Raw genomic sequence first — 11,049 nt, forward strand, 5'->3', positions numbered from 1 at the left:
GTGCGAGACTAGATGTTCAAAACTACATCTTGTTTTTCACTTTACATTCTTCGTTTTGTGTTAAAAGGAACTTTGGTTATTCTCGGGCCCTGAATATTAATTCTCATCAATACACTTCCATGCTACCACCACAATTATAGACTAATTAATTATATATTTTTATCCTAGATACAAATATCTTTGCAACTTGTGCAGCCCGCCGCTCGATGACTTTTGGTTATATCATCTTGAAGTCCTTTTCGAAAAGCAACTATGCTGGTTTACAAAGAGGGAGAACTATACCGACGAATTGAAATTCGAAGTACCCACTGTGGCAGAGAGACAAGCCTGGGCACGAGAGATGAAGGCAAGCGAGACGGCGAGCGGGTGTACACAGAGCCGGTGGAGAGTATATAATATTATCGGAGGAGCGGAAGAGAGCGGAGGTGAAGGCAACAAGAGGGGAAGAACGGAAGAAGGGCGGTTTGGGCGGAAAAAGGAGGAGAAAGATGAGGCTTTGGCCTGCTGGCGATGGCTAAGGCTCATGTATGTTGTGGTACAACCGTTGACGATGCGCTTTTTGTTTACTAGCACACACTTTCTTTTTCATCTATTTTTTAGGGACTCTAGCACTAGTAGGAAAAGGGGTTTTTACCCCGGTTTGTAAGGGCCTTTTGTCCCGGTTTTCGAACCGGGACTAAAGGGTCGTTACTAAAGCCCTAACCCTTTAGTCCCGGTTCTTACACGAACCGGGACAGAAGGTCCTCCACATGGCCGCTGCTGCCAGCCCAGGCAGGGGGGGCCTTTGGTCCCGGTTGGTGCCACCAACCGGGACCAATAGGCAGGGCCCTTTGTCCCGGTTGGTGTCACCAACCGGGACCAATAGGCAGGGCCCTTTGTCCCGGTTGGTGTCATCAACCGGGACCAATAGGCATCCACGCGTCAGCAGCTGGCAGGAGCTGAGTTTTTTTTGAAAGGGGGTGGTTTAGGGGTTTTGGGGGGTTAATTTAGGTGTTTCATATATTGTGTTAGCTAGCTAATTAATAGAGAGAAGTGTCCTCTCTTATCTCCGTGCTTGGTCGACGCTACCTACTATATGCGTATGGAGAGGACTAGACACGCTAGCTAGTAATCAAATGAAGGAAACAGAAGATCGTCATGAACATATGCATACAGAGAGAAGTGATATCGACCACCTCTCCTTCTCCGAGAGATTGGTCGAACAACAAGTTCTCGTATATCTATTCGATACTACCGGCTACATATATACAATAATTATCTCTTACAATACAATCTCCTAATTAAGTTGTAGGAACACAGGGTCCACATAGTATTCTCCGTTTTCATCGATCACGTGGTCAAGGAAGAATGCCGCCAATTCCTCTTGAATTCCTCGCATACGATCTGGTGCTAGGAGTTCATCCCGCTTCGGAAACATCTAATTTGAAGAAGGGGGTCAATACATATATATATGAATAAATGAAACTCAACACAAATGATGGTAATAAAATAAAATTGTGAATATTATTGCTTACGCACTTCATATTGTTCGTCAGAGTAGCCCCGCTCACAGGTCGTGTAGCGGATGGACTCGCAAACGTAGTATCCACAGTAATTATTCCCGGCTTCCTGCCACAACCACTTTACAAGAAATAGAGGTTAATCAAACTGATAAGCAAGCATGCTAAATGGTATTGATGAAACTAGCGCTTGAATCACTAGGAGATGCGCGGAACATGCTACTATAGTACTTACTTTCGGGTGTTTAAATTGCAGCTTCTTCGGCAGTCCCGGAGCTTTTGTGATGAATTTTCTCCAAACCCTGCCAGACAAAGAAAACAATTACTTGATATCAGGATGAATAAAGTTGCTGATATGGTGGCTAATGATCGATTTAACTTACTTCTCGAGCATTTGAGTCATGTTCGCATAGTCCTCGGGATCTTTTCGTCTCGAGTCTAAGACGGTTACTAATTCCTGCTCAAGCTTAATCTCTAGGAGAATATAGTGGAAGCTGCGCATGCATGCATAAGTCATCAATTACATTACCATAACCTAGACTAATAAGGGAAACCGAATATGCACAAGACAGTAACACTCACTTGAAGTTGTAAGGAAAGAGTATTATATCTTTGTTTTGATTTAATACCAACGATCGTAGCAAGTTGGCCTCGGCTTCTTTGGGATGTTTTTCAACCGTATATGCATCTATGAGATTTGTGTTAATGAACCCAATATCACCGATTTGTCTTTTCTTCAATTCGGCGATCTTCAATCTGCATAATATAGTGAGGATAATTATAAACACATGCAATGAAAGAGCTGACCTATATAGAGAGACTTAATGACAGAAGTAGTACTACTTACAGACAGTAGCAAGTGATCGTTGTTTTATCGAGGGCCTTTTGATTGTAAAACTGGAAGAAATCCTCAAATGGAACATTCAGCAGATCAATTCCAACGAGGTCATGCTCCGGTTTAACTCTCAGCGTCAAAGTATTCATCCCATCAGACTCTCTGCAGGTTTTCATGTACCAATCATGTAGTTTTCGCATCATCGTTGTTAGAGATCTTTCATCTTTGACGAGAGGCTTCCCGTAATGGTATTTGTGTTCGTCGACCTCCATGATTTCATAATGTACATCGTCGGGTAGGTAATCTCCAAGATTGCTATAACCGGCCACCATCCTCGGATCATTAGCGACGATGTCTTTTGACACCTTGAGCGGGGGGCACGATTGGTTCGCTTGTTCGCCGAGCTGGGCAATTTTTTTCCCAGCTCGTCGTTCTTTTAACCTCTTATCACTGACAGTACTTCCCGACCGCTCCGCTTCGGCATATGTCTTTGCAAGAATGCGCTCATAGTTGCCTCTCGGCGGAGACTTTGGTGGTTTTGTCAGGGCAGCCAGAGTGCGCTTTGCTTTCACCGGATCTACCTTCTCCTCCGGAGGTGGTTGTTTCTTTGCTTTCACCCCTTCAAAGAAGTTTGTCACTTCGGCTCGCACGATCTCCCTGGTTTCCTCCTCGGTCCTCTCGTATGGTAACTTCTCTGGAGTCTTCAGAGAAGGACCGAATCTGTATTGCCTCCCGCCTCTGGCAGCTGTACTGCTAGACGCCGGCAGAGCAGACGGAGCGGCTGCGGATGTCTTCTTTCCTTGCTTACGAGGCGGAGGAGAAGAACTACAACGCGCCGGAGCAGCTGCAGCGGCGGCGGGTCTCTTCCGCCCTTGCTGACGAGGCGGAGAAGGAGGAGGCTGGCTGCTCTGGCGCGCCGGCGCAGGCGGAGAAGGAGGCGGAGTGCCGCCACGCGCCGGAGAAGGAGGCTGAGTGCCCTGATCACTCGCCGGAGGAGGAGGCGGAGTGCCCTTACTCGCCGGAGCCGTCCAGTTCGGAAGCTTGATGAGCTCCTTCCGCCATAGGCATGGAGTCTTCAGAGCAGAACCCAGCCGAGTCTCCCCTTCACCGGTAGGGTGGTCAAGCTGGAGCTCCTCAAATCCCTCCGTTATTTCATCCACCATCACCCTAGCATATCCTTCTAGAATCGGCCGGCAGTGGTAGGTTGCGCCGGGTTCAGGAGGTAAAACAGAGCCAACAGCCGCCTTGACTTTGAAGTTCTGCCATTCCGCCATAAGGTGGCAATGTTGAGACTCCGTGATAGCATCCACGGGGTAGCTAGCAGGAGCCGCATGCTCCAGCTGAAGCAGCTCGGTGGAAGCCACGCTGCTTCTCCGCTGAGATGGCGGTGTAGCTTTGGGGGCAGTTTCGGCATGTCGATTGCCGTCTCGTTCCTCTAGCGCTTGAACCCTTTCGTGCAGCTTCTGAATTTGGATCTGCTCCACTTTTTTCCTCCTCTCCTGGCTTTTGTAACCGCCCGCGTCTGGAAAACCAGCCTTCCACGGAATGGAGCCTGGCGTGCCTCGTGTCCGTCCAGGGTGCTCAGGATTCCCGAGGGCCATTGTGAGCTCGTCGTTCTCTCTGTCTGGAACGAACGTCCCTTCCTGCGCTGCATCGATATAGTACTTAAGCTTCTTGACGGGTATTTCAAGTTGTTCGTCCGTCCAACGGCACTTCCCTGATACAGGGTCCAAGGTTCCACCAGCCCCGAAGAACCAAGTCCGGCAACGGTCTGGCCAGTTCATTGTCTCTGGTTCGATCCCTTTATCAAGCAGATCCCTCTCAGCCTTGGCCCACTTAGGTCGGGCTTTGAGGTAGCCACCTGACCCCGTGCGATGGTGAAGCTTCTTCTTCGCAGCATTCTTCTTGTTTCTCGCTGACATCTTCTTACTCTTTTCCGATGTCTTGTGGGCCACAAATGCGGGCCAGTGATCTCTGATCTTCTCATACCGGCCGATGAATTCTGGTGTCTCTTCTTTGTCGACAAACGTTTTCAGCTCATTCTTCCACCTCCTGAATAGGTCTGCCATCTTCTTAAGAGCATGAGACTTGATTAATTGCTCTTTAACTGGCTTCTCCGGATCCTCCTCTGGTGGTAGGGTGAAATTTGCCTTCAGCTCAGTCCAAAGATCATCTTTCTGCATATCATTGACATAAGACACCTTAGGGTCTTCCTTCTTAGGCTTATACCATTGGTGGATGCTGATCGGGATCTTGTTCCTAACTAGAACCCCGCACTGAGCAGCAAATGCATCCTTTGTCTGGAGGGGTTCAATCGGTTGGCCGTCGCGCGCGATTGCTGTGATCTCAAACCTTTCATCCGGGCGCAACTTTCTCTTCGGGCCTCGTCTCTTTACCGAAGTTGTGCTCGATCCGGAGGGCTAGAAAAAAGAAGAAAGACGAGTGTTAATTAATATGTGTACATACCAAAACAATGAATGCATCAATTAGCTAGTCAGCACAGGCTTAACTAATATATTTACCTGGCCGGACTCTGTTCGGTCACCAGAGCCGTCACCACGGGCTCCTTCTTGCACCAGCATTGGGTCACCGGAGCCATCATAATCATGTCTTTCCTCCTCCACTCTTCGATCACCGTAGCCTGCTTCTTCACCCTGTTCTTCCAGACCATCATTGTCGTTAAGATACGACAAGATATCACCTCCGGCTAAGATTATGTCCCCCAACACCTCTTCTGCTTGCTCGTCTCGTCCGTGCTCCATTGTTTCTGCAAATATTACAACATGGCAATTATTACACAAACATGACAGCAGGTGGATATATTAGTGCAAACGTAGACCTAGCTTATTCCGGGTTTGGGGTGGCCTCGGCAACGCTTCAACGGTAGGGGCGCGGCGGGAGGGGGTAGGAGACCGACATCGTTTTTTTCTAGGGTTTGGGTGTCCTCGAGAGTTTTGGTCGAGCGAGAGGGCCGGGGGGTGCTCCCGTGGTATAAGTTATCGGAGAGGAGGTATATATATCGACAACGACGACATACATACATGGGAAAATAATGTTATCGGAGAGGGGGTATATCGACCCCCCCCCCACGTGTTGAAGTTATCGGGAGGGGGTTATATCGACAACGACGACATACGTACATGGGAAAATAATATTATCGGGGAGGGGGTATATCGACCCCCACTCGTGTTGAAGTTATCGGGAGAGGGGTAGTATATCGACGACGACAGATCCGATAAAACATAAGAAAACGAAGAAGAAATAAAAAGAGGAGAAGAAGAAAAGGAATAGAGGAGAAGATCGAAGAAAAAAAAGAAGAAAAAAAAGAGGAGAAGAAGAAAGGAATAGAGGACAGAAGAAGAAAAAATAGAATAGAATTTTTTCTATTTTTTCTTCTTCTCTCCTCTATTCCTTTCTTCTTCTCCTCTTCTTTTTCTTCTTTTTTCCTCTTCTTATTTATTTCTCCTCTTCTCCCTCTCCTCTTCTTCTCCTTTCTTCCTCTTCTTATTTTCCTTTTTCCTCTCCTTCTTTTTCTTCTTCTTCCTTTCCTAGCTAGATATATAAAACTTTTCTAAAAATGTAACTTTTGCATATATAAAACTTTTCCATGGATCATCATTTCTCATATATATCCATCTATAGCCACATACATATATAAATGGAAAAAAATGCTATGAACAAAAATACATATATACTTGGTAAATATTCTATGAACATCGTTTCTCATATATATCAATGCATACATCCATGGATCATCATTGCTCATATATCCATAGTCATATATAAAAACTTTATGTATATGAACAAAAAAACATTTTTTGACATATTTAGCACATTCTAAATTTTCCTAACTCTTTTACAACCACAAAAATTACTCCAACTTCATGACAGTACCCACACTCCATTTCACCAAAAACCTTCTGATCCATAGTTCAAAATTTTCAAATTCCATTCAAATGAAATTTGAACCAGATTCAAATTCCTTGCTGAAAACCAATTCTAAACCAATCCAAAAATTCTGAAATTTTGCCATCACCTTTGTCTTGCACCAGTACCTCACCACAAAAAATATCATAAATTCTAAAAATGCCCAATGCCATCTAGCATTTGATCAAACACCCTCTATATGCACTGTTCATATCTGTAAAAAAATTCAGAAAAATCAGAAAATTGGACGGCGTCTTGCTGCTGCTCCACTCCTTCTCCTCTCCTCTCCTTCTCCTCTCCTTCTGATCTTCAATGCGTCGGGGCCGGCGGCGACCATGGAGCAGGGGCAGCAGAGAGCAAGGGGCACTCGGGCGCAAGAGCGGCGCTCGATCGAGACCATGGGAAAGGGGGGGCTCACTTCGAGGGGGGCGGCGATGGCAGGAGTCCGGCGACGAGGACGGCAGGCTCGGGGCGGCACGCGGTGACGTGGACGGCTGTCTCGGGACGGCAGGCGGCGATAGGGACGTGGAGGGGTGGGCTCGGGGAGGCACGCGGCGACGGGGACGACGAGGACGGCGGGCTGAGGGATGCCGGCGACGAGGACGGCGCGGGCTCGGGGAGGCGACGGCGTTGGCGGCGGCGTAGACGGCGACGAGGAGCGCGCGAGCGATTTGGGTAGCCTGGCGGCGGGGGCAACTGGCGAGGGAGGCGACAGAGATGTGAAATTTTCACAAGTCCTGGTTATATAGCAAGGGCATTGGTCCCGGTTCGTGGCACCAACCGGGACCAATGCCACCCTTTAGTCCTGGTTGGTGCCACCAACCAGGACCAAAGGTCCCTTTTCAGCAGCGCAAAGGGCGGGAAGCGGCGGCCTTTGGTCCCGGTTGGTGGCACCAACCGGGACTAAAGAGGGGGCATTGGTCTCGGTTGGTGCCACGAACCGGTACCAATGCCTCCTTTAGTCCCGGTTGGTGCCACCAACCGGGACCAAAGGCCTTGCGCTGCCCGCGGCCAAAAGTTTAGTCCCACCTCGCTAGTTGAGAGGGGCTCGGAGTGGTTTATAAGCCCCACTGCGGCTGCCCTCTCGAGCTCCTCTCAAATGCAGGCTTACGGGCCTAATGTCACACTGTGCTGTCTGTGGGCCTATTGGCCCTTCTGCGGGCCTGAATCCTGGCCCAGGTTGGGTTTCTAGTCATATTCAGGCCGTGGTGGCCCAATAGGTGGCAGTTTTTTTAAATTTTTTTTCCAGTTTTTTGATTCTGTTTTTTTGCATTATTTATTTTCTTTTTTTTTGCTTTATTTTTTAATTCTTTGTGCTTTTAGGTCAGAAAATTTATAAACTTTCTGTTAGTGCCATTAGTTTTCAAATTTAAATAGTTAAAATTTGAATTCTATGAAATTTGTGTGAATCACAAGTTTGTGATTAACTTTACTATAAAAATATATTTTTTTAGTTTTTTTGTTTTGTTTTTTGCATTATTTATTTTCTTTTGTTTTTTGCTTTATTTTTTAATTCTTTTTGCTTTTAGGTCAGCAAAATTATAAACTTTTTGTTAGTGCCATTAGTTTTAGAAAAAATATAAACTTTCTATTAGTGCCATTAGTTTTCAAATTTGAATTTTAAAATTTGAATTCTTTGAAATTCGTGTGAATCACAAGTTTGTGATTAACTTTCTATTTTGTTTTGTTTCTACTTACAACAAAAAACTTATTTATTTTATTTTATTTTGTTTCAAATTACTTATTTATTTTACTTTATGATAATTCTTTTTGCTATTAAAGTTTCTATCAAAAAAAGTTCTTTATGAAAATTCTTTTTGCTTTTAATGATTTTGAACAGAAAATACTTCGATAATTTTAGTTGCATCAATTTTATATGATTTTAGTTTCAATAATAATAGAGGTTTCTTATAATGTTTTGAACAGAAAATACTTTGTTAATTTTAGTTTCATAAATTTTATTAAAGTTTATTTTATTTTGTCGGAACACAAGAAGTCCGGAGTTGTAATAAGTTATTAAAAATAAAAAAGAGGCGCAATGCTCGTTGATTTGCTTCAAGCCTTTCGGAATAGTGAGACTGCACTGCACATAGCTCGATGCAGTCTACCTTATTCCTCAAGGCTTGAAGCTAAGCAACGTGAGCATTGCGCCTCTTCTTCATCGTCTCTGCACTCAGGGCTTATAAACCGCTCCTAGTGCCTCTCAGCTATCGAGGTGGGACTAAAAAACTGCTTAGTAAGAAACTCTAGTACCGGTTCGTGGCACCAACAGCCTCATTAGTACCGGGTCGTGGCACCAACAGGGACCAAAGGGTTGAATTGGTCCCGGTTCGTGCCACCAACCGGGACCAATGGCCTTGCACAGCGGCGTGGGGGCGAGTTTAGTCCCACCTCGCTAGCTAAGAGAGAGCCGCACCTGTTTATAAGGTGCGGTGCGCCTGAGCTGTCGAGCTCCTCTCTAAAGCAGGCTTACGGGCCTAACCTCTCTGTACATGCCTGTGGGCCTACTGGGCCTTCTGCGGGCCTGAATCCTGGCCCATGGATGGGTTTCTAATCGTATTCAGGCCGTGGTGGCCCAGTAGGTGGCATAATTTTTAATTTTTGGCCTGTTATTTTTCATGCATTTACTAATTATTTTGAGCTATAAGACCCTAAAATTGAAAAGCATTTCAAATGAACTCTGAAAAGGTTGAAAGTTGGCATGGTATCATCATTTCATCCACATAGCATGTGCAAGAAAGTTGAGAGGGTTACGGCAAAAACTAGATGCACTTCTTGTACAAAACGGACAATGGTATCATACTCGTCTATTACAAAGTTGGCATGGTATCATCATAATAGTTGCGGGAGAAAGTCTTCACTTTTTCTTCGCTTGTGTCATTTGCTTATTGTGCCGTAACCATGGATAATCTTCATTGTTTATCAGGATGCTTGGGTCAGCCTTGACTTTGAAGGGAGGAATTTCATGAAACTTTTCATAATCTTCAGACATGTCTGTCTTGCCCTCCACTCCCACAATGTCCCTTTTTCCTGAAAGAACTATGTGGCGCTTTGGCTCATCGTATGATGTATTCGCTTCCTTATCTTTTCTTTTCCTCGGTCTGGTAGTCATGTCCTTCACATAGATAACCTGTGCCACATCATTGGCTTGGACGAACGGTTCGTCAGTGTACCCAAGATTGTTCAGATCCACTGTTGTCATTCCGTACTGTGGGTCTACCTGTACCCCGCCTCCTGACAGATTGACCCATTTGCACTTAAACAAAGGGACCTTAAAATCATGTCTGTAGTCAAGTTCCCATATGTCCATTATGTAACCATAATATGTGTCCTTTCCCCTCTCGGTTGCTGCATCAAAGTGGACACCGCTGTTTTGGTTGGTGCTCTTTTAATCTTGGGCGATCGTGTAAAATGTATTCCCATTTATCTCGTATCCTTTGTAAGTCAATACAGTCGAAGATGGTCCCCTGGACAACGAGTACAACTCAACACAAACAGTGGTGTCACCTCTGAGACGTGTTTCTAACCAACTGCTGAAAGTCCTGATGTGTTCACATGTAATCCAGTCGTCACACTGCTCCGGGTGTTTGGAGCGCAGACTGTTCTTGTGTTCATCGACATACGGGGTCACCAAGGTAGAGTTCTGTAGAACTGTGTAGTGTGCTTGAGACCAAGAATATCCGTCCCTGCATATTATTGAGTCCCCCCTCCAAGCGTGCCTTTTCCAGTCAGTCTCCCCTCATACCACGATTTAGGGAGACCTATCTTCTTAAGGCCAGGAATGAAGTCAACACAAAACCCAATGACATCCTCTGTTTGATGGCCCATGGAGATGCTTCCTTCTGGCCTAGCGCGGTTACGGACATATTTCTTTAGGACTCCCATGAACCTCTCAAAGGGGAACATATTGTGTAGAAATACGGGCCCTAGAATGACAATCTCGTCGACTAGATGAACTAGGACGTGCGTCCTGATATTGAAGAAGGATGGTGGGAACACTAGCTCGAAACTGACAAGACATTGCGCCACATCACTCCTTAGCCTTGGTATGATTTCTGGATCAATCACCTTTTGAGAGATTGCATTGAGGAATGCACATAGCTTCACAATGGCTAATCGGACGTTTTCCGGTAGAAGCCCCCTCAATGCAACCGGAAGCAGTTGCGTCATAATCACGTGGCAGTCATGAGACTTTAGGTTCTGGAACTTTTTCTCTGGCATATTTATTATTCCCTTTATATTCGACGAGAAGCCAGTCGGGACCTTCATACTGAGCAGGCATTCAAAGAAGATTTCTTTCTCTTCTTTTGTAAGAGCGTAGCTAGCAGGACCTTCATACTGCTTCGGAGGCATGCCGTCTTTTTCGTGCAAACGTTGCAGGTCCTCCCGTGCCTCAGGTGTATCTTTTGTCTTCTCATACACGCCCAAGAAGCCTAGCAGGTTCACGCAAAGGTTCTTCGTCACGTGCATCACGTCGATTGAAGAGCGGACCTCTAGCTCTTTCCAGTAGGGTAGGTCCCGAAATATAGATTTCTTCTTCCACATGGGTGCGTGTCCCTCAGCGTCATTCGGAACAGCTAGTCCGCCAGGACCCTTTCCAAAGATTACGTGTAAATCATTGACCATAGCAAGTACGTGATCACCGGTACGCATGGCGGGCTTCTTCCGATGATCTGCCTCGCCTTTGAAATGCTTGCCTTTCTTTCGACATTGATGGTTGGTCGGAAGAAATCGACGATGGCCCAGGTACACATTCTTCCTGCTTTTGTCCAGGTATATACTTTCAGT

This window comes from Aegilops tauschii, chromosome 7 (genome assembly GCF_002575655.3).
Source record: "Aegilops tauschii subsp. strangulata cultivar AL8/78 chromosome 7, Aet v6.0, whole genome shotgun sequence".
Taxonomy (NCBI): Eukaryota; Viridiplantae; Streptophyta; class Magnoliopsida; order Poales; family Poaceae; genus Aegilops; species Aegilops tauschii.